This window comes from Engystomops pustulosus, chromosome 7 (assembly GCF_040894005.1).
Source record: "Engystomops pustulosus chromosome 7, aEngPut4.maternal, whole genome shotgun sequence".
Lineage (NCBI taxonomy): Eukaryota > Metazoa > Chordata > Amphibia > Anura > Leptodactylidae > Engystomops > Engystomops pustulosus.
The window spans coordinates 139,225,456-139,246,216 of record NC_092417.1 but is presented as its reverse complement, the minus strand read 5'-3'; the positions used below and the strand labels follow the sequence as shown (position 1 = coordinate 139,246,216).

The following is a 20,761-nucleotide window of genomic DNA, read 5'->3' as shown; positions in this document are numbered from 1 at the left end:
TCAAGTCCATCGCCTTAACCACTCGGCCACGACTACTACATGCAGGAAGCCAGATGCATGGGTTTCATTCCCTTTGCTACACAGCTTAACATCCTAGATCAGGGTTGATTGTTCCCCAAGCACTCTGTTTGAATGGGAGTCTTCTGGCTGCACTAAGAAGTAAACTGATGGTTTCATTGGGAAAACCATAGACGTGCAGAAGAGTGTCCCTTTTGAACCTTTTATCAGCATGTTTGGGGTCATGAAATAAAGGTCTTGATTTTTAACTCAATCTCTGCCCCAAAAGTCATGAAAACAATCTTTGGCTGAAGGAATTTCTTAAAGGTTCCACCGAGATTTGAACTCGGATCGCTGGATTCAAAGTCCAGAGCGCTAACCGTTACACCATGGAACCTTACAGTCTGTGGGCACGGGGAGGCATTAGTTCCATGACAAGCCTTGGCAACGCGATGACCTTGATCAAATTGCGTATGATGTTGGAAACAGGGTGAGTACTGCTGTCCAAAACAACAGAGATCACACGATGGTAGCTTATATGGGTTTCCTGCCGGGAAGGAAAAAAATCATAGCGTCCAAATCATAGGGTTTTGCAATGTAACCGCTTTTCTAATATAATGTTATCAAAAATGTCAACATTTGACATGACTCTTCTTTAGTATGTCCATTTTTCACAGGACATGTTCATCCCAGCCCTTCTGTGTCATTGGACAATCAACTTCTAGATCTTTCAAACTGCTCCTGAGTTACCTCTCAATATTTCGCTAAACTTTTAGAATACCACCCCCAGCTTTTGGAACCTTAAACCTCTGAGATGGCAGGCAAAAGCATAGTTGCCAGAAAAGTTTATGGCCCAGTTGGAGAACAATATGAAAGTGGTGGGAGGTAACTGTCTTCTTAAATTGCAAGGGGTGAAGGGAATTGTCTTATGTGTTCACAGTAGCTTCCTGTCAAGAAAGAAGGGGAACAAAAGCCACACAAAATGATGAAATGTTTAAGGACATGAAATCAGAAAACATGTTTCAATTTCAAACAATTAACATTTGGAAAAGCTTATTTTTCACTAGGACGACCAATTTTGTAAAAATCTTGTTCTATAGGCTTTCTAAAGGTGCTGTGGTCATACGACAAGGGTTGTCTTAAAATCATCTCCGAATCTGTCTTATAATCACATTACTGTATCCTTTGCCTGGTAATGGGGTAGAAATTAAAAAAGACCCCTAAAGCTATATACAGGCAGACATTTAAAGCTTATCATTCGGAAGGCGCTACACATTTTGCAAGTCAAAAGCTACTTCATAGCTTTTTGCAAAAGGGATTGTACTTTCTCATCTCTGGAAACTTGCACGCTGGACAGAGGGGTTCAAAGAGAAAGATTTAGTCTAGCAATGCTATGCTCTAAGGACAGAAAACTTAGACGTAGTCGGCAGGATTTGAACCTGCGCGGGGAGACCCCAATGGATTTCAAGTCCATCGCCTTAACCACTCGGCCACGACTACTACATGCAGGAAGCCAGATGCATGGGTTTCATTCCCTTTGCTACACAGCTTAACATCCTAGATCAGGGTTGATTGTTCCCCAAGCACTCTGTTTGAATGGGAGTCTTCTGGCTGCACTAAGAAGTAAACTGATGGTTTCATTGGGAAAACCATAGACGTGCAGAAGAGTGTCCCTTTTGAACCTTTTATCAGCATGTTTGGGGTCATGAAATAAAGGTCTTGATTTTTAACTCAATCTCTGCCCCAAAAGTCATGAAAACAATCTTTAGCTGAAGGAATTTCTTAAAATTCCACTGAGATTTGAACTCGGATCGCTGGATTCAAAGTCCAGAGTGCTAACCGTTACACCATGGAACCTTACAGTCTGTGGGCACGGGCAGGCATTAGTTCCATGACAAGCCTTGGCAACGCGACGACCTTGATCAAATTGCGTATGATGTTGGAAACAGGGTGAGTACTGCTGTCCAAAACAACAGAGATCACACGATGGTAGCTTATATGGGTTTCCTGCCGGGAAGGAAAAAAATCTTAGCGTCCAAATCATAGGGTTTTGCAATGTAACCGCTTTTCTAATATAATGTTATCAAAGATGTCAACATTTGACATGACTCTTCTTTAGTATGTCCATTTTTCACAGGACATGTTCATCCCAGCCCTTCTGTGTCATTGGACAATCAACTTCTAGATCTTTCAAACTGCTCCTGAGTTACCTCTCAATATTTCGCTAAACTTTTAGAATACCACCCCCAGCTTTTGGAACCTTAAACCTCTGAGATGGCAGGCAAAAGCATAGTTGCCAGAAAAGTTTATGGCCCAGTTGGAGAACAATATGAAAGTGGTGGGAGGTAACTGTCTTCTTAAATTGCAAGGGGTGAAGGGAATTGTCTTATGTGTTCACAGTAGCTTCCTGTCAAGAAAGAAGGGGAACAAAAGCCACACAAAATGATGAAATGTTTAAGGACATGAAATCAGAAAACATGTTTCAATTTCAAACAATTAACATTTGGAAAAGCTTATTTTTCACTAGGACGACCAATTTTGTAAAAATCTTGTTCTATAGGCTTTCTAAAGGTGCTGTGGTCATACGACAAGGGTTGTCTTAAAATCATCTCCGAATCTGTCTTATAATCACATTACTGTATCCTTTGCCTGGTAATGGGGTAGAAATTAAAAAAGACCCCTAAAGCTATATACAGGCAGACATTTAAAGCTTATCATTCGGAAGGCGCTACACATTTTGCAAGTCAAAAGCTACTTCATAGCTTTTTGCAAAAGGGATTGTACTTTCTCATCTCTGGAAACTTGCACGCTGGACAGAGGGGTTCAAAGAGAAAGATTTATTCTAGCAATGCTATGCTCTAAGGACAGAAAACTTAGACGTAGTCGGCAGGATTTGAACCTGCGCGGGGAGACCCCAATGGATTTCAAGTCCATCGCCTTAACCACTCGGCCACGACTACTACATGCAGGAAGCCAGATGCATGGGTTTCATTCCCTTTGCTACACAGCTTAACATCCTAGATCAGGGTTGATTGTTCCCCAAGCACTCTGTTTGAATGGGAGTCTTCTGGCTGCACTAAGAAGTAAACTGATGGTTTCATTGGGAAAACCATAGACGTGCAGAAGAGTGTCCCTTTTGAACCTTTTATCAGCATGTTTGGGGTCATGAAATAAAGGTCTTGATTTTTAACTCAATCTCTGCCCCAAAAGTCATGAAAACAATCTTTGGCTGAAGGAATTTCTTAAAATTCCACTGAGATTTGAACTCGGATCGCTGGATTCAAAGTCCAGAGTGCTAACCGTTACACCATGGAACCTTACAGTCTGTGGGCACGGGCAGGCATTAGTTCCATGACAAGCCTTGGCAACGCGACGACCTTGATCAAATTGCGTATGATGTTGGAAACAGGGTGAGTACTGCTGTCCAAAACAACAGAGATCACACGATGGTAGCTTATATGGGTTTCCTGCCGGGAAGGAAAAAAATCATAGCGTCCAAATCATAGGGTTTTGCAATGTAACCGCTTTTCTAATATAATGTTATCAAAAATGTCAACATTTGACATGACTCTTCTTTAGTATGTCCATTTTTCACAGGACATGTTCATCCCAGCCCTTCTGTGTCATTGGACAATCAACTTCTAGATCTTTCAAACTGCTCCTGAGTTACCTCTCAATATTTCGCTAAACTTTTAGAATACCACCCCCAGCTTTTGGAACCTTAAACCTCTGAGATGGCAGGCAAAAGCATAGTTGCCAGAAAAGTTTATGGCCCAGTTGGAGAACAATATGAAAGTGGTGGGAGGTAACTGTCTTCTTAAATTGCAAGGGGTGAAGGGAATTGTCTTATGTGTTCACAGTAGCTTCCTGTCAAGAAAGAAGGGGAACAAAAGCCACACAAAATGATGAAATGTTTAAGGACATGAAATCAGAAAACATGTTTCAATTTCAAACAATTAACATTTGGAAAAGCTTATTTTTCACTAGGACGACCAATTTTGTAAAAATCTTGTTCTATAGGCTTTCTAAAGGTGCTGTGGTCATACGACAAGGGTTGTCTTAAAATCATCTCCGAATCTGTCTTATAATCACATTACTGTATCCTTTGCCTGGTAATGGGGTAGAAATTAAAAAAGACCCCTAAAGCTATATACAGGCAGACATTTAAAGCTTATCATTCGGAAGGCGCTACACATTTTGCAAGTCAAAAGCTACTTCATAGCTTTTTGCAAAAGGGATTGTACTTTCTCATCTCTGGAAACTTGCACGCTGGACAGAGGGGTTCAAAGAGAAAGATTTAGTCTAGCAATGCTATAAGGACAGAAAACTTAGACGTAGTCGGCAGGATATAAACCTGCGCGGGGAGACCCCAATGGATTTCAAGTCCATCGCCCTAACCACTCGGCCACGACTACTACATGCAGGAAGCCAGATGCATGGGTTTCATTCCCTTTGCTACACAGCTTAACATCCTAGATCAGGGTTGATTGTTCCCCAAGCACTCTGTTTGAATGGGAGTCTTCTGGCTGCACTAAGAAGTAAACTGATGGTTTCATTGGGAAAACCATAGACGTGCAGAAGAGTGTCCCTTTTGAACCTTTTATCAGCATGTTTGGGGTCATGAAATAAAGGTCTTGATTTTTAACTCAATCTCTGCCCCAAAAGTCATGAAAACAATCTTTGGCTGAAGGAATTTCTTAAAGGTCCCACCGAGATTTGAACTCGGATCGCTGGATTCAAAGTCCAGAGTGCTAACCGTTACACCATGGAACCTTACAGTCTGTGGGCACGGGGAGGCATTAGTTTCATGACAAGCCTTGGCAACGCGATGACCTTGATCAAATTGCGTATGATGTTGGAAACAGGGTGAGTACTGCTGTCCAAAACAACAGAGATCACACGATGGTAGCTTATATGGGTTTCCTGCCGGGAAGGAAAAAAATCATAGCGTCCAAATCATAGGGTTTTGCAATGTAACCGCTTTTCTAATATAATGTTATCAAAAATGTCAACATTTGACATGACTCTTCTTTAGTATGTCCATTTTTCACAGGACATGTTCATCCCAGCCCTTCTGTGTCATTGGACAATCAACTTCTAGATCTTTCAAACTGCTCCTGAGTTACCTCTCAATATTTCGCTAAACTTTTAGAATACCACCCCCAGCTTTTGGAACCTTAAACCTCTGAGATGGCAGGCAAAAGCATAGTTGCCAGAAAAGTTTATGGCCCAGTTAGAGAACAATATGAAAGTGGTGGGAGGTAACTGTCTTCTTAAATTGCAAGGGGTGAAGGGAATTGTCTTATGTGTTCACAGTAGCTTCCTGTCAAGAAAGAAGGGGAACAAAAGCCACACAAAATGAAGAAATGTTTAAGGACATGAAATCAGAAAACATGTTTCAATTTTAAACAATTAACATTTGGAAAAGCTTATTTTTCACTAGGACGACCAATTTTGTAAAAATCTTGTTCTATAGGCTTTCTAAAGGTGCTGTGGTCATACGACAAGGGTTGTCTTAAAATCATCTCCGAATCTGTCTTAAAATCACATTACTGTATCCTTTGCCTGGTAATGGGGTAGAAATTAAAAAAGACCCCTAAAGCTATATACAGGCAGACATTTAAAGCTTATCATTCGGAAGGCGCTACACATTTTGCAAGTCAAAAGCTACTTCATAGCTTTTTGCAAAAGGGATTGTACTTTCTCATCTCTGGAAACTTGCACGCTGGACAGAGGGGTTCAAAGAGAAAGATTTAGTCTAGCAATGCTATAAGGACAGAAAACTTAAACGTAGTCGGCAGGATATGAACCTGCGCGGGGAGACCCCAATGGATTTCAAGTCCATCGCCCTAACCACTCGGCCACGACTACTACATGCAGGAAGCCAGATGCATGGGTTTCATTCCCTTTGCTACACAGCTTAACATCCTAGATCAGGGTTGATTGTTCCCCAAGCACTCTGTTTGAATGGGAGTCTTCTGGCTGCACTAAGAAGTAAACTGATGGTTTCATTGGGAAAACCATAGACGTGCAGAAGAGTGTCCCTTTTGAACCTTTTATCAGCATGTTTGGGGTCATGAAATAAAGGTCTTGATTTTTAACTCAATCTCTGCCCCAAAAGTCATGAAAACAATCTTTGGCTGAAGGAATTTCTTAAAGGTTCCACCGAGATTTGAACTCGGATCGCTGGATTCAAAGTCCAGAGTGCTAACCGTTACACCATGGAACCTTACAGTCTGTGGGCACGGGGAGGCATTAGTTCCATGACAAGCCTTGGCAACGCGTTGACCTTGATCAAATTGCGTATGATGTTGGAAACAGGGTGAGTACTGCTGTCCAAAACAACAGAGATCACACGATGGTAGCTTATATGGGTTTCCTGCCGGGAAGGAAAAAAATCATAGCGTCCAAATCATAGGGTTTTGCAATGTAACCGCTTTTCTAATATAATGTTATCAATAATGTCAACATTTGACATGACTCTTCTTTAGTATGTCCATTTTTCACAGGACATGTTCATCCCAGCCCTTCTGTGTCATTGGACAATCAACTTCTAGATCTTTCAAACTGCTCCTGAGTTACCTCTCAATATTTTGTTAAACTTTTAGAATACCACCCCCAGCTTTCGGAACCTTAAACCTCTGAGATGGCAGGCAAAAGCATAGTTGCCAGAAAAGTTTATGGCCCAGTTTGAGAACAATATGAAAGTGGTGGGAGGTAACTGTCTTCTTAAATTGCAAGGGGTGAAGGTAATTGTCTTATGTGTTCACAGTAGCTTCCTGTCAAGAAAGAAGGGGAACAAAAGCCACACAAAATGATGAAATGTTTAAGGACATGAAATCAGAAAACATGTTTCAATTTCAAACAATTAACATTTGGAAAAGCTTATTTTTCACTAGGACGACCAATTTTGTAAAAATCTTGTTCTATAGGCTTTCTAAAGGTGCTGTGGTCATACGACAAGGGTTGTCTTAAAATCATCTCCGAATCTGTCTTATAATCACATTACTGTATCCTTTGCCTTGTAATGGGGTAGAAATTAAAAAAGACCCCTAAAGCTATATACAGGCAGACATTTAAAGCTTATCATTCGGAAGGCGCTACACATTTTGCAAGTCAAAAGCTACTTCATAGCTTTTTGCAAAAGGGATTGTACTTTCTCATCTCTGGAAACTTGCACGCTGGACAGAGGGGTTCAAAGAGAAAGATTTAGTCTAGCAATGCTATGCTCTAAGGACAGAAAACTTAGACGTAGTCGGCAGGATTTGAACCTGCGCGGGGAGAACCCAATGGATTTCAAGTCCATCGCCTTAACCACTCGGCCACGACTACTACATGCAGGAAGCCAGATGCATGGGTTTCATTCCCTTTGCTACACAGCTTAACATCCTAGATCAGGGTTGATTGTTCCCCAAGCACTCTGTTTGAATGGGAGTCTTCTGGCTGCACTAAGAAGTAAACTGATGGTTTCATTGGGAAAACCATAGACGTGTAGAAGAGTGTCCCCTTTGAACCTTTTATCAGCATGTTTGGGGTCATGAAATAAAGGTCTTGAGTTTTAACTCAATCTCTGCCCCAAAAGTCATGAAAATAATCTTTGGCTGAAGGAATTTCTTAAAGGTTCCACCGAGATTTGAACTCGGATCGCTGGATTCAAAGTCCAGAGTGCTAACCGTTACACCATGGAACCTTACAGTCTGTGGGCACGGGGAGGCATTAGTTCCATGACAAGGCTTGGCAACGCGATGACCTTGATCAAATTGCGTATGATGTTGGAAACAGGGTGAGTACTGCTGTCCAAAACAACAGAGATCACACGATGGTAGCTTATATGGGTTTCCTGCCGGGAAGGAAAAAAATCATAGCGTCCAAATCATAGGGTTTTGCAATGTAACCGCTTTTCTAATATAATGTTATCAAAAATGTCAACATTTGACATGACTCTTCTTTAGTATGTCCATTTTTCACAGGACATGTTCATCCCAGCCCTTCTGTGTCATTGGACAATCAACTTCTAGATCTTTCAAACTGCTCCTGAGTTACCTCTCAATATTTCGCTAAACTTTTAGAATACCACCCCCAGCTTTTGGAACCTTAAACCTCTGAGATGGCAGGCAAAAGCATAGTTGCCAGAAAAGTTTATGGCCCAGTTGGAGAACAATATGAAAGTGGTGGGAGGTAACTGTCTTCTTAAATTGCAAGGGGTGAAGGGAATTGTCTTATGTGTTCACAGTAGCTTCCTGTCAAGAAAGAAGGGGAACAAAAGCCACACAAAATGATGAAATGTTTAAGGACATGAAATCAGAAAACATGTTTCAATTTCAAACAATTAACATTTGGAAAAGCTTATTTTTCACTAGGACGACCAATTTTGTAAAAATCTTGTTCTATAGGCTTTCTAAAGGTGCTGTGGTCATACGACAAGGGTTGTCTTAAAATCATCTCCGAATCTGTCTTATAATCACATTACTGTATCCTTTGCCTTGTAATGGGGTAGAAATTAAAAAAGACCCCTAAAGCTATATACAGGCAGACATTTAAAGCTTATCATTCGGAAGGCGCTACACATTTTGCAAGTCAAAAGCTACTTCATAGCTTTTTGCAAAAGGGATTGTACTTTCTCATCTCTGGAAACTTGCACGCTGGACAGAGGGGTTCAAAGAGAAAGATTTAGTCTAGCAATGCTATGCTCTAAGGACAGAAAACTTAGACGTAGTCGGCAGGATTTGAACCTGCACGGGGAGACCCCAATGGATTTCAAGTCCATCGCCTTAACCACTCGGCCACGACTACTACATGCAGGAAGCCAGATGCATGGGTTTCATTCCCTTTGCTACACAGCTTAACATCCTAGATCAGGGTTGATTGTTCCCCAAGCACTCTGTTTGAATGGGAGTCTTCTGGCTGCACTAAGAAGTAAACTGATGGTTTCATTGGGAAAACCATAGACGTGCAGAAGAGTGTCCCTTTTGAACCTTTTATCAGCATGTTTGGGGTCATGAAATAAAGGTCTTGATTTTTAACTCAATCTCTGCCCCAAAAGTCATGAAAACAATCTTTGGCTGAAGGAATTTCTTAAAGGTTCCACTGAGATTTGAACTCGGATCGCTGGATTCAAAGTCCAGAGTGCTAACCATTACACCATGGAACCTTACAGTCTGTGGGCACGGGGAGGCATTAGTTCCATGACAAACCTTGGCAACGCGATGACCTTGATCAAATTGCGTATGATGTTGGAAACAGGGTGAGTACTGCTGTCCAAAACAACAGAGATCACACGATGGTAGCTTATATGGGTTTCCTGCCGGGAAGGAAAAAAATCATAGCGTCCAAATAATAGGGTTTTGCAATGTAACCGCTTTTCTAATATAATGTTATCAAAAATGTCAACATTTGACATGACTCTTCTTTAGTATGTCCATTTTTCACAGGACATGTTCATCCCAGCCCTTCTGTGTCATTGGACAATCAACTTCTAGATCTTTCAAACTGCTCCTGAGTTACCTCTCAATATTTCGCTAAACTTTTAGAATACCACCCCCAGCTTTTGGAACCTTAAACCTCTGAGATGGCAGGCAAAAGCATAGTTGCCAGAAAAGTTTATGGCCCAGTTGGAGAACAATATGAAAGTGGTGGGAGGTAACTGTCTTCTTAAATTGCAAGGGGTGAAGGGAATTGTCTTATGTGTTCACAGTAGCTTCCTGTCAAGAAAGAAGGGGAACAAAAGCCACACAAAATGATGAAATGTTTAAGGACATGAAATCAGAAAACATGTTTCAATTTCAAACAATTAACATTTGGAAAAGCTTATTTTTCACTAGGACGACCAATTTTGTAAAAATCTTGTTCTATAGGCTTTCTAAAGGTGCTGTGGTCATACGACAAGGGTTGTCTTAAAATCATCTCCGAATCTGTCTTATAATCACATTACTGTATCCTTTACCTGGTAATGGGGTAGAAATTAAAAAAGACCCCTAAAGCTATATACAGGCAGACATTTAAAGCTTATCATTCGGAAGGCGCTACACATTTTGCAAGTCAAAAGCTACTTCATAGCTTTTTGCAAAAGGAATTGTACTTTCTCATCTCTGGAAACTTGCACGCTGGACAGAGGGGTTCAAAGAGAAAGATTTAGTCTAGCAATGCTATGCTCTAAGGACAGAAAACTTAGACGTAGTCGGCAGGATTTGAACCTGCGCGGGGAGACCCCAATGGATTTCAAGTCCATCGCCTTAACCACTCAGCCACGACTACTACATGCAGGAAGCCAGATGCATGGGTTTCATTCCCTTTGCTACACAGCTTAACATCCTAGATCAGGGTTGATTGTTCCCCAAGCACTCTGTTTGAATGGGAGTCTTCTGGCTGCACTAAGAAGTAAACTGATGGTTTCATTGGGAAAACCATAGACGTGCAGAAGAGTGTCCCTTTTGAACCTTTTATCAGCATGTTTGGGGTCATGAAATAAAGGTCTTGATTTTTAACTCAATCTCTGCCCCAAAAGTCATGAAAACAATCTTTGGCTGAAGGAATTTCTTAAAGGTCCCACCGAGATTTGAACTCGGATCGCTGGATTCAAAGTCCAGAGTGCTAACCGTTACACCATGGAACCTTACAGTCTGTGGGCCCGGGGAGGCATTAGTTCCATGACAAGCCTTGGCAACGCGATGACCTTGATCAAATTGCGTATGATGTTGGAAACAGGGTGAGTACTGCTGTCCAAAACAACAGAGATCACACGATGGTAGCTTATATGGGTTTCCTGCCGGGAAGGAAAAAAATCGTAGCGTCCAAATCATAGGGTTTTGCAATGTAACCGCTTTTCTAATATAATGTTATCAAAAATGTCAACATTTGACATGACTCTTCTTTAGTATGTCCATTTTTCACAGGACATGTTCATCCCAGCCCTTCTGTGTCATTGGACAATCAACTTCTAGATCTTTCAAACTGCTCCTGAGTTACCTCTCAATATTTCGCTAAACTTTTAGAATACCACCCCCAGCTTTTGGAACCTTAAACCTCTGAGATGGCAGGCAAAAGCATAGTTGCCAGAAAAGTTTATGGCCCAGTTGGAGAACAATATGAAAGTGGTGGGAGGTAACTGTCTTCTTAAATTGCAAGGGGTGAAGGGAATTGTCTTATGTGTTCACAGTAGCTTCCTGTCAAGAAAGAAGGGGAACAAAAGCCACACAAAATGATGAAATGTTTAAGGACATGAAATCAGAAAACATGTTTCAATTTCAAACAATTAACATTTGGAAAAGCTTATTTTTCACTAGGACGACCAATTTTGTAAAAATCTTGTTCTATAGGCTTTATAAAGGTGCTGTGGTCATACGACAAGGGTTGTCTTAAAATCATCTCCGAATCTGTCTTATAATCACATTACTGTATCCTTTGCCTTGTAATGGGGTAGAAATTAAAAAAGACCCCTAAAGCTATATACAGGCAGACATTTAAAGCTTATCATTCGGAAGGCGCTACACATTTTGCAAGTCAAAAGCTACTTAATAGCTTTTTGCAAAAGGGATTGTACTTTCTCATCTCTGGAAACTTGCACGCTGGACAGAGGGGTTCAAAGAGAAAGATTTAGTCAAGCAATGCTATGCTCTAAGGACAGAAAACTTAGACGTAGTCGGCAGGATTTGAACCTGCGCGGGGAGACCCCAATCGATTTCAAGTCCATCGCCTTAACCACTCGGCCACGACTACTACATGCAGGAAGCCAGATGCATGGGTTTCATTCCCTTTGCTACACAGCTTAACATCCTAGATCAGGGTTGATTGTTCCCCAAGCACTCTGTTTGAATGGGAGTCTTCTGGCTGCACTAAGAAGTAAACTGATGGTTTCATTGGGAAAACCATAGACGTGTAGAAGAGTGTCCCCTTTGAACCTTTTATCAGCATGTTTGGGGTCATGAAATAAAGGTCTTGAGTTTTAACTCAATCTCTGCCCCAAAAGTCATGAAAACAATCTTTGGCTGAAGGAATTTCTTAAAGGTTCCACCAAGATTTGAACTCGGATCGCTGGATTCAAAGTCCAGAGTGCTAACCGTTACACCATGGAACCTTACAGTCTGTGGGCACGGGGAGGCATTAGTTCCATGACAAGCCTTGGCAACGCGATGACCTTGATCAAATTGCGTATGATGTTGGAAACAGGGTGAGTACTGCTGTCCAAAACAACAGAGATCACACGATGGTAGCTTATATGGGTTTCCTGCCGGGAAGGAAAAAAATCATAGCGTCCAAATCATAGGGTTTTGCAATGTAACCGCTTTTCTAATATAATGTTATCAAAAATGTCAACATTTGACATGACTCTTCTTTAGTATGTCCATTTTTCACAGGACATGTTCATCCCAGCCCTTCTGTGTCATTGGACAATCAACTTCTAGATCTTTCAAACTGCTCCTGAGTTACCTCTCAATATTTCGCTAAACTTTTAGAATACCACCCCCAGCTTTTGGAACCTTAAACCTCTGAGATGGCAGGCAAAAGCATAGTTGCCAGAAAAGTTTATGGCCCAGTTGGAGAACAATATGAAAGTGGTGGGAGGTAACTGTCTTCTTAAATTGCAAGGGGTGAAGGGAATTGTCTTATGTGTTCACAGTAGCTTCCTGTCAAGAAAGAAGGGGAACAAAAGCCACACAAAATGATGAAATGTTTAAGGACATGAAATCAGAAAACATGTTTCAATTTCAAACAATTAACATTTGGAAAAGCTTATTTTTCACTAGGACGACCAATTTTGTAAAAATCTTGTTCTATAGGCTTTCTAAAGGTGCTGTGGTCATACGACAAGGGTTGTCTTAAAATCATCTCCGAATCTGTCTTATAATCACATTACTGTATCCTTTGCCTTGTAATGGGGTAGAAATTAAAAAAGACCCCTAAAGCTATATACAGGCAGACATTTAAAGCTTATCATTCGGAAGGCGCTACACATTTTGCAAGTCAAAAGCTACTTCATAGCTTTTTGCAAAAGGGATTGTACTTTCTCATCTCTGGAAACTTGCACGCTGGACAGAGGGGTTCAAAGAGAAAGATTTAGTCAAGCAATGCTATGCTCTAAGGACAGAAAACTTAGACGTAGTCGGCAGGATTTGAACCTGCGCGGGGAGACCCCAATCGATTTCAAGTCCATCGCCTTAACCACTCGGCCACGACTACTACATGCAGGAAGCCAGATGCATGGGTTTCATTCCCTTTGCTACACAGCTTAACATCCTAGATCAGGGTTGATTGTTCCCCAAGCACTCTGTTTGAATGGGAGTCTTCTGGCTGCACTAAGAAGTAAACTGATGGTTTCATTGGGAAAACCATAGACGTGCAGAAGAGTGTCCCTTTTGAACCTTTTATCAGCATGTTTGGGGTCATGAAATAAAGGTCTTGATTTTTAACTCAATCTCTGCCCCAAAAGTCATGAAAACAATCTTTGGCTGAAGGAATTTCTTAAAGGTTCCACCGAGATTTGAACTCGGATCGCTGGATTCAAAGTCCAGAGTGCTAACCGTTACACCATGGAACCTTACAGTCTGTGGGCACGGGGAGGCATTAGTTCCATGACAAGCCTTGGCAACGCGATGACCTTGATCAAATTGCATATGATGTTGGAAACAGGGTGAGTACTGCTGTCCAAAACAACAGAGATCACACGATGGTAGCTTATATGGGTTTCCTGCCGGGAAGGAAAAAAATCATAGCGTCCAAATCATAGGGTTTTGCAATGTAACCGCTTTTCTAATATAATGTTATCAAAAATGTCAACATTTGACATGACTCTTCTTTAGTATGTCCATTTTTCACAGGACATGTTCATCCCAGCCCTTCTGTGTCATTGGACAATCAACTTCTAGATCTTTCAAACTGCTCCTGAGTTACCTCTCAATATTTCGCTAAACTTTTAGAATACCACCCCCAGCTTTTGGAACCTTAAACCTCTGAGATGGCAGGCAAAAGCATAGTTGCCAGAAAAGTTTATGGCCCAGTTGGAGAACAATATGAAAGTGGTGGGAGGTAACTGTCTTCTTAAATTACAAGGGGTGAAGGGAATTGTCTTATGTGTTCACAGTAGCTTCCTGTCAAGAAAGAAGGGGAACAAAAGCCACACAAAATGATGAAATGTTTAAGGACATGAAATCAGAAAACATGTTTCAATTTCAAACAATTAACATTTGGAAAAGCTTATTTTTCACTAGGACGACCAATTTTGTAAAAATCTTGTTCTATAGGCTTTCTAAAGGTGCTGTGGTCATACGACAAGGGTTGTCTTAAAATCATCTCCGAATCTGTTTTATAATCACATTACTATATCCTTTGCCTGGTAATGGGGTAGAAATTAAAAAAGACCCCTAAAGCTATATACAGGCAGACATTTAAAGCTTATCATTCGGAAGGCGCTACACATTTTGCAAGTCAAAAGCTACTTCATAGCTTTTTGCAAAAGGGATTGTACTTTCTCATCTCTGGAAACTTGCACGCTGGACAGAGGGGTTCAAAGAGAAAGATTTATTCTAGCAATGCTATGCTCTAAGGACAGAAAACTTAGACGCAGTCGGCAGGATTTGAACCTGCGCGTGGAGACCCCAATGGATTTCAAGTCCATCGCCTTAACCACTCGGCCACGACTACTACATGCAGGAAGCCAGATGCATGGGTTTCATTCCCTTTGCTACACAGCTTAACATCCTAGATCAGGGTTGATTGTTCCCCAAGCACTCTGTTTGAATGGGAGTCTTCTGGCTGCACTAAGAAGTAAACTGATGGTTTCATTGGGAAAACCATAGACGTGTAGAAGAGTGTCCCCTTTGAACCTTTTATCAGCATGTTTGGGGTCATGAAATAAAGGTCTTGAGTTTTAACTCAATCTCTGCCCCAAAAGTCATGAAAACAATCTTTGGCTGAAGGAATTTCTTAAAGGTTCCACCGAGATTTGAACTCGGATCGCTGGATTCAAAGTCCAGAGTGCTAACCGTTACACCATGGAACCTTACAGTCTATGGGCACGGGGAGGCATTAGTTCCATGACAAGCCTTGGCAACGCGATGACCTTGATCAAATTGCGTATGATGTTGGAAACAGGGTGAGTACTGCTGTCCAAAACAACAGAGATCACACGATGGTAGCTTATATGGGTTTCCTGCCGGGAAGGAAAAAAATCATAGCGTCCAAATCATAGGGTTTTGCAATGTAACCGCTTTTCTAATATAATGTTATCAAAAATGTCAACATTTGACATGACTCTTCTTTAGTATGTCCATTTTTCACAGGACATGTTCATCCCAGCCCTTCTGTGTCATTGGACAATCAACTTCTAGATCTTTCAAACTGCTCCTGAGTTACCTCTCAATATTTCGCTAAACTTTTAGAATACCACCCCCAGCTTTTGGAACCTTAAACCTCTGAGATGGCAGGCAAAAGCATAGTTGCCAGAAAAGTTTATGGCCCAGTTGGAGAACAATATGAAAGTGGTGGGAGGTAACTGTCTTCTTAAATTGCAAGGGGTTAAGGGAATTGTCTTATGTGTTCACAGTAGCTTCCTGTCAAGAAAGAAGGGGAACAAAAGCCACACAAAATGATGAAATGTTTAAGGACATGAAATCAGAAAACATGTTTCAATTTCAAACAATTAACATTTGGAAAAGCTTATTTTTCACTAGGACGACCAATTTTGTAAAAATCTTGTTCTATAGGCTTTCTAAAGGTGCTGTGGTCATACGACAAGGGTTGTCTTAAAATCATCTCCAAATCTGTTTTATAATCACATTACTGTATCCTTTGCCTTGTAATGGGGTAGAAATTAAAAAAGACCCCTAAAGCTATATACAGGCAGACATTTAAAGCTTATCATTCGGAAGGCGCTACACATTTTGCAAGTCAAAAGCTACTTCATAGCTTTTTGCAAAAGGGATTGTACTTTCTCATCTCTGGAAACTTGCACGCTGGACAGAGGGGTTCAAAGAGAAAGATTTAGTCAAGCAATGCTATGCTCTAAGGACAGAAAACTTAGACGTAGTCGGCAGGATTTGAACCTGCGCGGGGAGACCCCAATGGATTTCAAGTCCATCGCCTTAACCACTCGGCCACGACTACTACATGCAGGAAGCCAGATGCATGGGTTTCATTCCCTTTGCTACACAGCTTAACATCCTAGATCAGGGTTGATTGTTCCCCAAGCACTCTGTTTGAATGGGAGTCTTCTGGCTGCACTAAGAAGTAAACTGATGGTTTCATTGGGAAAACCATAGACGTGTAGAAGAGTGTCCCCTTTGAACCTTTTATCAGCATGTTTGGGGTCATGAAATAAAGGTCTTGAGTTTTAACTCAATCTCTGCCCCAAAAGTCATGAAAACAATCTTTGGCTGAAGGAATTTCTTAAAGGTTCCACCGAGATTTGAACTCGGATCGCTGGATTCAAAGTCCAGAGTGCTAACCGTTACACCATGGAACCTTACAGTCTGTGGGCACGGGGAGGCATTAGTTCCATGACAAGCCTTGGCAACACGATGACCTTGATCAAATTGCGTATGATGTTGGAAACAGGGTGAGTACTGCTGTCCAAAACAACAGAGATCACACGATGGTAGCTTATATGGGTTTCCTGCCGGGAAGGAAAAAAATCATAGCGTCCAAATCATAGGGTTTTGCAATGTAACCGCTTTTCTAATATAATGTTATCAAAAATGTCAACATTTGACATGACTCTTCTTTAGTATGTCCATTTTTCACAGGACATGTTCATCCCAGCCCTTCTGTGTCATTGGACAATCAACTTCTAGATCTTTCAAACTGCTCCTGAGTTACCTCTCAATATTTCGCTAAACTTTTAGAATACCACCCCCAGCTTTTGGAACCTTAAACCTCTGAGATGGCAGGCAAAAGCATAGTTGCCAGAAAAGTTTATGGCCCAGTTGGAGAACAATATGAAAGTGGTGGGAGGTAACTGTCTTCTTAAATTGCAAGGGGTTAAGGGAATTGTCTTATGTGTTCACAGTAGCTTCCTGTCAAGAAAGAAGGGGAACAAAAGCCACACAAAATGATGAAATGTTTAAGGACATGAAATCAGAAAACATGTTTCAATTTCAAACAATTAACATTTGGAAAAGCTTATTTTTCACTAGGACGACCAATTTTGTAAAAATCTTGTTCTATAGGCTTTCTAAAGGTGCTGTGGTCATACGACAAGGGTTGTCTTAAAATCATCTCCAAATCTGTTTTATAATCACATTACTGTATCCTTTGCCTTGTAATGGGGTAGAAATTAAAAAAGACCCCTAAAGCTATATACAGGCAGACATTTAAAGCTTATCATTCGGAAGGCGCTACACATTTTGCAAGTCAAAAGCTACTTCATAGCTTTTTGCAAAAGGGATTGTACTTTCTCATCTCTGGAAACTTGCACGCTGGACAGAGGGGTTCAAAGAGAAAGATTTAGTCAAGCAATGCTATGCTCTAAGGACAGAAAACTTAGACATAGTCGGCAGGATTTGAACCTGCGCGGGGAGACCCCAATGGATTTCAAGTCCATCGCCTTAACCACTCGGCCACGACTACTACATGCAGGAAGCCAGATGCATGGGTTTCATTCCCTTTGCTACACAGCTTAACATCCTAGATCAGGGTTGATTGTTCCCCAAGCACTCTGTTTGAATGGGAGTCTTCTGGCTGCACTAAGAAGTAAACTGATGGTTTCATTGGGAAAACCATAGACGTGCAGAAGAGTGTCCCTTTTGAACCTTTTATCAGCATGTTTGGGGTCATGAAATAAAGGTCTTGATTTTTAACTCAATCTCTGCCCCAAAAGTCATGAAAACAATCTTTGGCTGAAGGAATTTCTTAAAGGTTCCACTGAGATTTGAACTCGGATCGCTGGATTCAAAGTCCAGAGTGCTAACCGTTACACCATGGAACCTTACAGTCCGTGGGCACGGGGAGGCATTAGTTCCATGACAAGCCTTGGCAACGCGATGACCTTGATCAAATTGCGTATGATGTTGGAAACAGGGTGAGTACTGCTGTCCAAAACAACAGAGATCACACGATGGTAGCTTATATGGGTTTCCTGCCGGGAAGGAAAAAAATCATAGCGTCCAAATCATAGGGTTTTGCAATGTAACCGCTTTTCTAATATAATGTTATCAAAAATGTCAACATTTGACATGACTCTTCTTTAGTATGTCCATTTTTCACAGGACATGTTCATCCCAGCCCTTCTGTGTCATTGGACAATCAACTTCTAGATCTTTCAAACTGCTCCTGAGTTACCTCTCAATATTTCGCTAAACTTTTAGAATACCACCCCCAGCTTTTGGAACCTTAAACCTCTGAGATGGCAGGCAAAAGCATAGTTGCCAGAAAAGTTTATGGCCCAGTTGGAGAACAATATGAAAGTGGTGGGAGGTAACTGTCTTCTTAAATTGCAATGGGTGAAGGGAATTGTCTTATGTGTTCACAGTAGCTTCCTGTCAAGAAAGAAGGGGAACAAAAGCCACACAAAATGATGAAATGTTTAAGGACATGAAATCAGAAAACATGTTTCAATTTCAAACAATTAACATTTGGAAAAGCTTATTTTTCACTAGGACGACCAATTTTGTAAAAATCTTGTTCTATAGGCTTTCTAAAGGTGCTGTGGTCATACGACAAGGGTTGTCTTAAAATCATCTCCGAATCTGTTTTATAATCACATTACTTTATCCTTTGCCTGGTAATGGGGTAGAAATTAAAAAAGACCCCTAAAGCTATATACAGGCAGACATTTAAAGCTTATCATTCGGAAGGCGCTACACATTTTGCAAGTCAAAAGCTACTTCATAGCTTTTTGCAAAAGGGATTGTACTTTCTCATCTCTGGAAACTTGCACGCTGGACAGAGGGGTTCAAAGAGAAAGATTTATTCTAGCAATGCTATGCTCTAAGGACAGAAAACTTAGACGCAGTCGGCAGGATTTGAACCTGCGCGGGGAGACCCCAATGGATTTCAAGTCCATCGCCTTAACCACTCGGCCACGACTACTACATGCAGGAAGCCAGATGCATGGGTTTCATTCCCTTTGCTACACAGCTTAACATCCTAGATCAGGGTTGATTGTTCCCCAAGCACTCTGTTTGAATGGGAGTCTTCTGGCTGCACTAAGAAGTAAACTGATGGTTTCATTGGGAAAACCATAGACGTGTAGAAGAGTGTCCCCTTTGAACCTTTTATCAGCATGTTTGGGGTCATGAAATAAAGGTCTTGAGTTTTAACTCAATCTCTGCCCCAAAAGTCATGAAAAGAATCTTTGGCTGAAGGAATTTCTTAAAGGTTCCACCGAGATTTGAACTCGGATCGCTGGATTCAAAGTCCAGAGTGCTAACCGTTACACCATGGAACCTTACAGTCTGTGGGCACGGGGAGGCATTAGTTCCATGACAAGCCTTGGCAACGCGATGACCTTGATCAAATTGCGTATGATGTTGGAAACAGGGTGAGTACTGCTGTCCAAAACAACAGAGATCACACGATGGTAGCTTATATGGGTTTCCTGCCGGGAAGGAAAAAAATCATAGCGTCCAAATCATAGGGTTTTGCAATGTAACCGCTTTTCTAATATAATGTTATCAAAAATGTCAACATTTGACATGACTCTTCTTTAGTATGTCCATTTTTCACAGGACATGTTCATCCCAGCCCTTCTGTGTCATTGGACAATCAACTTCTAGATCTTTCAAACTGCTCCTGAGTTACCTCTCAATATTTCGCTAAACTTTTAGAATACCACCCCCAGCTTTTGGAACCTTAAACCTCTGAGATGGCAGGCAAAAGCATAGTTGCCAGAAAAGTTTATGGCCCAGTTGGAGAACAATATGAAAGTGGTGGGAGGTAACTGTCTTCTTAAATTGCAAGGGGTGAAGGGAATTGTCTTATGTGTTCACAGTAGCTTCCTGTCAAGAAAGAAGGGGAACAAAAGCCACACAAAATGATGAAATGTTTAAGGACATGAAATCAGAAAACATGTTTCAATTTCAAACAATTAACATTTGGAAAAGCTTATTTTTCACTAGGACGACCAATTTTGTAAAAATCTTGTTCTATAGGCTTTCTAAAGGTGCTGTGGTCATACGACAAGGGTTGTCTTAAAATCATCTCCGAATCTGTTTTATAATCACATTACTGTATCCTTTGCCTTGTAATGGGGTAGAAATTAAAAAAGACCCCTAAAGCTATATACAGGCAGACATTTAAAGCTTATCATTCGGAAGGCGCTACACATTTTGCAAGTCAAAAGCTACTTCATAGCTTTTTGCAAAAGGGATTGTACTTTCTCATCTCTGGAAACTTGCACGCTGGACAGAGGGGTTCAAAGAGAAAGATTTATTCTAGCAATGCTATGCTCTAAGGACAGAAAACTTAGACGCAGTCGGCAGGATTTGAACCTGCGCGTGGAGACCCCAATGGATTTCAAGTCCATCGCCTTAACCACTCGGCCACGACTACTACATGCAGGAAGCCAGATGCATGGGTTTCATTCCCTTTGCTACACAGCTTAACATCCTAGATCAGGGTTGATTGTTCCCCAAGCACTCTGTTTGAATGGGAGTCTTCTGGCTGCACTAAGAAGTAAACTGATGGTTTCATTGGGAAAACCATAGACGTGTAGAAGAGTGTCCCCTTTGAACCTTTTATCAGCATGTTTGGGGTCATGAAATAAAGGTCTTGAGTTTTAACTCAATCTCTGCCCCAAAAGTCATGAAAACAATCTTTGGCTGAAGGAATTTCT

General features: G+C 41.2%; 27 non-coding genes across 27 annotated transcripts in view; all 27 read right to left on the bottom strand.

Moving 5' to 3' along the window:
- Window positions 1–36, bottom strand: part of TRNAS-UGA (transfer RNA serine (anticodon UGA)) — an 82-nt gene extending 46 nt beyond the window's left edge. The window contains exon 1 of the tRNA in view: window positions 1–36. This exon is cut by the window's left edge and continues 46 nt beyond it. This is a non-coding gene — a tRNA (tRNA-Ser).
- Window positions 37–322: 286 nt separating this feature from the next.
- On the bottom strand, window positions 323–394 carry TRNAQ-UUG (transfer RNA glutamine (anticodon UUG)). Its single transcript has one exon. It is a non-coding gene; the product is annotated as a tRNA-Gln (tRNA).
- Window positions 395–1,415: 1,021 nt separating this feature from the next.
- TRNAS-UGA (transfer RNA serine (anticodon UGA)) lies at window positions 1,416–1,497 on the bottom strand. Its single transcript has one exon. It is a non-coding gene; the product is annotated as a tRNA-Ser (tRNA).
- Window positions 1,498–2,875: 1,378 nt separating this feature from the next.
- On the bottom strand, window positions 2,876–2,957 carry TRNAS-UGA (transfer RNA serine (anticodon UGA)). Its single transcript has one exon. It is a non-coding gene; the product is annotated as a tRNA-Ser (tRNA).
- A 1,373-nt stretch (window positions 2,958–4,330) lies between these two features.
- On the bottom strand, window positions 4,331–4,412 carry TRNAS-UGA (transfer RNA serine (anticodon UGA)). The gene has a single exon. It is a non-coding gene; the product is annotated as a tRNA-Ser (tRNA).
- Window positions 4,413–4,698: 286 nt separating this feature from the next.
- On the bottom strand, window positions 4,699–4,770 carry TRNAQ-UUG (transfer RNA glutamine (anticodon UUG)). Its single transcript has one exon. It is a non-coding gene; the product is annotated as a tRNA-Gln (tRNA).
- Window positions 4,771–5,786: 1,016 nt separating this feature from the next.
- Window positions 5,787–5,868, bottom strand: TRNAS-UGA (transfer RNA serine (anticodon UGA)). The gene has a single exon. It is a non-coding gene; the product is annotated as a tRNA-Ser (tRNA).
- Window positions 5,869–6,154: 286 nt separating this feature from the next.
- TRNAQ-UUG (transfer RNA glutamine (anticodon UUG)) lies at window positions 6,155–6,226 on the bottom strand. Its single transcript has one exon. It is a non-coding gene; the product is annotated as a tRNA-Gln (tRNA).
- Window positions 6,227–7,247: 1,021 nt separating this feature from the next.
- On the bottom strand, window positions 7,248–7,329 carry TRNAS-UGA (transfer RNA serine (anticodon UGA)). The gene has a single exon. It is a non-coding gene; the product is annotated as a tRNA-Ser (tRNA).
- A 286-nt stretch (window positions 7,330–7,615) lies between these two features.
- Window positions 7,616–7,687, bottom strand: TRNAQ-UUG (transfer RNA glutamine (anticodon UUG)). Its single transcript has one exon. It is a non-coding gene; the product is annotated as a tRNA-Gln (tRNA).
- Window positions 7,688–8,708: 1,021 nt separating this feature from the next.
- On the bottom strand, window positions 8,709–8,790 carry TRNAS-UGA (transfer RNA serine (anticodon UGA)). Its single transcript has one exon. It is a non-coding gene; the product is annotated as a tRNA-Ser (tRNA).
- A 286-nt stretch (window positions 8,791–9,076) lies between these two features.
- TRNAQ-UUG (transfer RNA glutamine (anticodon UUG)) lies at window positions 9,077–9,148 on the bottom strand. Its single transcript has one exon. It is a non-coding gene; the product is annotated as a tRNA-Gln (tRNA).
- Window positions 9,149–10,169: 1,021 nt separating this feature from the next.
- TRNAS-UGA (transfer RNA serine (anticodon UGA)) lies at window positions 10,170–10,251 on the bottom strand. The gene has a single exon. It is a non-coding gene; the product is annotated as a tRNA-Ser (tRNA).
- A 286-nt stretch (window positions 10,252–10,537) lies between these two features.
- On the bottom strand, window positions 10,538–10,609 carry TRNAQ-UUG (transfer RNA glutamine (anticodon UUG)). Its single transcript has one exon. It is a non-coding gene; the product is annotated as a tRNA-Gln (tRNA).
- Window positions 10,610–11,630: 1,021 nt separating this feature from the next.
- TRNAS-UGA (transfer RNA serine (anticodon UGA)) lies at window positions 11,631–11,712 on the bottom strand. The gene has a single exon. It is a non-coding gene; the product is annotated as a tRNA-Ser (tRNA).
- Window positions 11,713–11,998: 286 nt separating this feature from the next.
- Window positions 11,999–12,070, bottom strand: TRNAQ-UUG (transfer RNA glutamine (anticodon UUG)). The gene has a single exon. It is a non-coding gene; the product is annotated as a tRNA-Gln (tRNA).
- Window positions 12,071–13,091: 1,021 nt separating this feature from the next.
- Window positions 13,092–13,173, bottom strand: TRNAS-UGA (transfer RNA serine (anticodon UGA)). The gene has a single exon. It is a non-coding gene; the product is annotated as a tRNA-Ser (tRNA).
- A 286-nt stretch (window positions 13,174–13,459) lies between these two features.
- TRNAQ-UUG (transfer RNA glutamine (anticodon UUG)) lies at window positions 13,460–13,531 on the bottom strand. Its single transcript has one exon. It is a non-coding gene; the product is annotated as a tRNA-Gln (tRNA).
- Window positions 13,532–14,552: 1,021 nt separating this feature from the next.
- TRNAS-UGA (transfer RNA serine (anticodon UGA)) lies at window positions 14,553–14,634 on the bottom strand. Its single transcript has one exon. It is a non-coding gene; the product is annotated as a tRNA-Ser (tRNA).
- Window positions 14,635–14,920: 286 nt separating this feature from the next.
- TRNAQ-UUG (transfer RNA glutamine (anticodon UUG)) lies at window positions 14,921–14,992 on the bottom strand. Its single transcript has one exon. It is a non-coding gene; the product is annotated as a tRNA-Gln (tRNA).
- Window positions 14,993–16,013: 1,021 nt separating this feature from the next.
- On the bottom strand, window positions 16,014–16,095 carry TRNAS-UGA (transfer RNA serine (anticodon UGA)). The gene has a single exon. It is a non-coding gene; the product is annotated as a tRNA-Ser (tRNA).
- A 286-nt stretch (window positions 16,096–16,381) lies between these two features.
- TRNAQ-UUG (transfer RNA glutamine (anticodon UUG)) lies at window positions 16,382–16,453 on the bottom strand. The gene has a single exon. It is a non-coding gene; the product is annotated as a tRNA-Gln (tRNA).
- A 1,021-nt stretch (window positions 16,454–17,474) lies between these two features.
- Window positions 17,475–17,556, bottom strand: TRNAS-UGA (transfer RNA serine (anticodon UGA)). Its single transcript has one exon. It is a non-coding gene; the product is annotated as a tRNA-Ser (tRNA).
- Window positions 17,557–17,842: 286 nt separating this feature from the next.
- Window positions 17,843–17,914, bottom strand: TRNAQ-UUG (transfer RNA glutamine (anticodon UUG)). The gene has a single exon. It is a non-coding gene; the product is annotated as a tRNA-Gln (tRNA).
- Window positions 17,915–18,935: 1,021 nt separating this feature from the next.
- Window positions 18,936–19,017, bottom strand: TRNAS-UGA (transfer RNA serine (anticodon UGA)). The gene has a single exon. It is a non-coding gene; the product is annotated as a tRNA-Ser (tRNA).
- Window positions 19,018–19,303: 286 nt separating this feature from the next.
- TRNAQ-UUG (transfer RNA glutamine (anticodon UUG)) lies at window positions 19,304–19,375 on the bottom strand. The gene has a single exon. It is a non-coding gene; the product is annotated as a tRNA-Gln (tRNA).
- Window positions 19,376–20,396: 1,021 nt separating this feature from the next.
- TRNAS-UGA (transfer RNA serine (anticodon UGA)) lies at window positions 20,397–20,478 on the bottom strand. Its single transcript has one exon. It is a non-coding gene; the product is annotated as a tRNA-Ser (tRNA).
- Window positions 20,479–20,761: the final 283 nt, after the last annotated feature.